General features: G+C 44.7%; 1 long non-coding RNA gene across 1 annotated transcript; it reads left to right on the forward strand.

Moving 5' to 3' along the window:
- The first annotated feature begins 2690 nt into the window (after window positions 1-2690).
- LOC127922528 (uncharacterized) lies at window positions 2691-4817 on the forward strand. The gene is made up of 5 exons (XR_008111608.1): window positions 2691-3044; window positions 3123-3290; window positions 3377-3462; window positions 3592-4040; window positions 4243-4817. It is a non-coding gene; the product is annotated as an uncharacterized LOC127922528 (long non-coding RNA).
- Window positions 4818-4939: the final 122 nt, after the last annotated feature.

The raw sequence follows: 4939 nt of genomic DNA on the forward strand, positions 1-4939 counted from the left end.
GTTCCAGTGGCGCCCGTTCTGTTCCAGTGGCGCCCTTCGTTCCAGTGGCGCCCCGTTCCGCCCTTCGTTCCAGTGGCGCCCGTTCTGTTCCAGTGGCGCCCTTCGTTCCAGTGGCGCCCTTCGTTCCAGTGGCGCCCGTTCAGTGGCGCCCTTCGTTCCAGTGGCGCGTTCCAGTCGTTTCCAGTGGCGCCCTTCGTTCCAGTGGCGCCCTTCGTTCCAGTGGCGCCCTTCGTTCCAGTGGCGCCCTTCGTTCCAGTGGCGCCCTTCGTTCCAGTGACGCCCTTCGTTCCAGTGGCGCCCTCTGTTCCAGTGGCGCCCTTCGTTCCAGTGACGCCCTTCGTTCCAGTGGCGCCCTTCATTCCAGTGGCGCCCTCTGTTCCAGCGCCCTCTGTTCCAGTGGCGCCCTTCGTTCCAGTGGCGCCCTTCATTCCAGTGGCGCCCTCTGTTCCAGCGCCCTCTGTTCCAGTGGCGCCCTTCGTTCCAGTGGCGCCCTTCGTTCCAGTGGCGCCCTTCGTTCCAGTGGCGCCCTTCGTTCCAGTGGCGCCCTCTGTTCCAGCGGTTCCAGTGGCGCCCTTCGTTCCAGTGGCGCCCTTCGTTCCAGTGGCGCCCTTCGTTCCAGTGGCGCCCTTCGTTCCAGTGGCGCCCTTCGTTCCAGTGGCGCCCTTCGTTCCAGTGGCGCCCTTCGTTCCAGTGGCGCCCTTCGTTCCAGTGGCGCCCTTCGTTCCAGTGGCGCCCTTCGTTCCAGTGGCGCCCTTCGTTCCAGTGGCACCCTCCGTTCAAGTATATACACAAAATAGTCCAAATTGGTGAAGTGAAATTAAAAAATTGCTTGTTTAATTTATATAAAAATAATAATAATAATAATGGAAGAAGTGGTACATGCATACATATTCATCCCCTTTGCTATGAAGCCCCTAAATAAGATCTGGAGCAACAAATTACCTTCTTAAGTCACAATTAGTTAAATTGCACACAGGTAGACTTTATATAAGTGTCACATGATCTCAGTATATATACACCTGTTCTGAAAGGCCCCAGAGTCTGCAACACCATTAAGCAAGGGGCACCACCAAGCAAGCGGCACCATGAAGACCAAGGAGCTCTCCAAACAGGTCAGGGACAAATTGTAGAGAAGTACAGATCAGGGTTGGGTTATAAAAACATATCAGAAACTTTAAACATCCCACAGAGCACCATTAATTCCATTATATAAAAAAATGAAAGAATATGGCACCACAACAAACCTGCCAAGAGAGGGCCGCCCACCAAAACTCACAGACCAGGCAAGGAGGGCATTAATCAGAGGGGCAACAACGAGACCAAAGATAAACTTGAAGGAGCTGCAAAGCTCCACAGCAGAGATTGGAGTATCTGTCCATAGGACCAATTTAAGCCATACACTCCACAGAGCTGGGCTTTACAGAAGAGTGGCCAGAAGAAAGCCATTGCTTAAAGAGAAAAATAAGAAAACCCATTTTGTTTTCGCCAAAAGGTATGTGGGATACTCCCCAAACATATGGAAGAAGGTACTCTGGTCAGATGAGACTAAAGTTGAGCTTTTTGGCAATCAACGAAAACTCCATGTCTGGCTCAAACCCAACACCTCTCACAACCCTGAGAGCATCATGCTGTGGGGATGTTTTTCATCGGCAGGGACTGGGAAACTGGTCAGAATTGAAGGGATGATGGATGGGGCTAAGTACAGGGAAATTCTTGAGGGAAACCTGTTTCAGTCTTCCAGAGATTTGAGACCTCATCAAAGCTGGGACCGAGAGACTGAAAAACAGCTTCTATCTCAAGGCCATCAGACTGTTAAACAGCCACCACTAACATTGAGTGGCCGCTGCCAACACACTGACACTGACTCAACTCCAGCCACTTTAATAATGGGAATTGATGGGAATGATGTAAATATATCACTAGCCACTTTAAACAATGATACCTTATATAATGTTACTTACCTTACATTATTCATCTCATATGCATACGTATATACTGTACTCTATATCATCGACTGCATCCTTATGTAATACATGTATCACTAGCCACTTTAACTATGCCACTTTGTTTACATACTCATCTTATATGTATATACTGTACTCGATACCATCTACTGTATCTTGCCTATGCTGCTCTGTACCATCACTCATTCATATATCCTTATGTACATATTCTTTATCCCCTTACACTGTGTATAAGACAGTAGTTTAGGAATTGTTAGTTAGATTACTTGTTGGTTAATACTGCATTGTCGGAACTAGAAGCACAAGCATTTCGCTACACTCGCATTAACATCTGCTAACCATGTGTATGTGACAAATAAAATTTGATTTGATTTGATTTGACTGGGACGGAGGTTCACCTTCCAGCAGGACAATGACCCTAAGCATATTGGTAAAGCAACACTCAAGTGATTTAAGTGGAAACATTTAAATGTCTTGGAATAGCCTAGTCAAAGCCCAGACTTCATTCCAATTAAGAATCTGTGTTATGACTTAAAGATTGCTGTATACCCGCGGAACCCATCCAACTTGAAGGAGCTGGAGCAGTTTTGCCTTGAAGAATGGGCAAAGATCCCAGTGGCTCGATGTGCCAAGCTTACAGAGAGATATGCTGCTGTAATTGCTGCAAAAGGGGACTCTACAAAGTATTGACTTTTGGGGAGGGTGAATAGTTATGCACGCTCAAGTTTTAATTTTCTTTGTGTTATTTCGTGTTTGTTTCACAATAAAACATATTTTGCATCTACAAAGTGGTAGGCATGTTGTGTAAATCAAATTACACAAATCCCCCAAAATCGATTTTATTTCCGGGTTGTAAAAGCAACAAAATAGGAAAAATGCCAAGGGGGTGAAAACTGTCACAAGCCACAGTATGTTAGGCAGTAGATGGATCTGTAAACACCATTAGACCAGGTATGTTAGGCAGTAGATGGATCTGTAAACACCATTAGACCAGGTATGTTAGGCAGGAGATGGATCTGTAAACACCATTAGACCAGGTATGTTAGGCAGGAGATGGATCTGTAAACACCATTAGACCAGGTATGTTAGTAGATGGATCTGTAAACACCATTAGACCAGGTATGTTAGTAGATGGATCTGTAAACACCATTAGACCAGGTATGTTAGGCAGTAGATGGATCTGTAAACACCATTAGACCAGGTATGTTAGGCAGGAGATGGATCTGTAAACACCATTAGACCAGGTATGTTAGGCAGTAGATGGATCTGTAAACACCATTAGACCAGGTATGTTAGTAGATGGATCTGTAAACACCATTAGACCAGGTATGTTAGGCAGTAGATGGATCTGTAAACACCATTAGACCAGGTATGTTAGGCAGTAGATGGATCTGTAAACACCATTAGACCAGGTATGTTAGGCAGTAGATGGATCTGTAAACACCATTAGACCAGGTATGTTAGGCAGGAGATGGATCTGTAAACACCATTAGACCAGGTATGTTAGGCAGGAGATGGATCTGTAAACACCATTAGACCAGGTATGTTAGGCAGGAGATGGATCTGTAAACACCATTAGACCAGGTATGTTAGGCAGTAGATGGATCTGTAAACACCATTAGGCCAGGTATGTTAGTAGATGGATCTGTAAACACCATTAGACCAGGTATGTTAGTAGATGGATCTGTAAACACCATTAGACCAGGTATGTTAGTAGATGGATCTGTAAACACCATTAGACCAGGTATGTTAGGCAGTAGATGGATCTGTAAACACCATTAGACCAGGTATGTTAGTAGATGGATCTGTAAACACCATTAGACCAGGTATGTTAGTAGATGGATCTGTAAACACCATTAGACCAGGTATGTTAGGCAGTAGATGGATCTGTAAACACCATTAGACCAGGTATGTTAGTAGATGGATCTGAAAACACCATTAGACCAGGTATGTTAGGCAGTAGATGGATCTGTAAACACCATTAGACCAGGTATGTTAGGCAGTAGATGGGTCTGTAAACACCATTAGACCAGGTATGTTAGGCAGTAGATGGATCTGTAAACACCATTAGACCAGGTATGTTAGTAGATGGATCTGTAAACACCATTAGACCAGGTATTACATTTACATTTACATTTAAGTCATTTAGCAGACGCTCTTATCCAGAGCGACTTACAAATTGGTGCATACACCTTATGACAACCAGTGGAACAGCCACTTGCATCTAAATCTTGTTGGGGGGGAGAAGGATTACCTACCCTTACTTACCCTATCCTAGGTATGTTAGGCAGTAGATGGATCTGTAAACACCATTAGACCAGGTATGTTAGGCAGTAGATGGATCTGTAAACACCATTAGACCAGGTATGTTAGGCAGTAGATGGTTCTGTTAAGGCCATTAGACCAGGTATGTTAGGCAGTAGATGGATCTTTTAATGATGGATCTATAAACACAATTAGACCAGGTATGTTAGTAGATGGTCGATATACGTGACAGTCCCCCTCTGGTGGGTTCAATCTTGGCATTATCCTGCAAGTTGCAAACCAACATAAAAAAAATGACTACGTGATGTTCTGGTTGTGGATCATCGTTGCCCTCTGGTGGTTGAACTTGGTAGGTTCTCTGAAAGCGGAGCAATCCACCCCAAGAATGGGCAGTGGATGTCTGGTTGGTGATCGCCGTCTAGGCAGTAACTTAGGCAGGTGTTAACAACGCACACACTCTCATGAAATACATAATTAATTACATTTCTTCCAGAATGAGCGATGTTCTGTCACAAATTATGGTTATATGAGGACCTTGTTCATGGCTCTATAACTTCCTAAGTGTCAAAGGAAAAGAAACTAAATGAAATTAAAGCATAAACAGTACACACACACACACACACACACACACACACACACACACACACACACACACACACACACACACACACACACACACACACACACACACACACACACACACACACACA

This window comes from Oncorhynchus keta, unplaced genomic scaffold (assembly GCF_023373465.1).
Source record: "Oncorhynchus keta strain PuntledgeMale-10-30-2019 unplaced genomic scaffold, Oket_V2 Un_contig_26161_pilon_pilon, whole genome shotgun sequence".
Taxonomy (NCBI): Eukaryota; Metazoa; Chordata; class Actinopteri; order Salmoniformes; family Salmonidae; genus Oncorhynchus; species Oncorhynchus keta.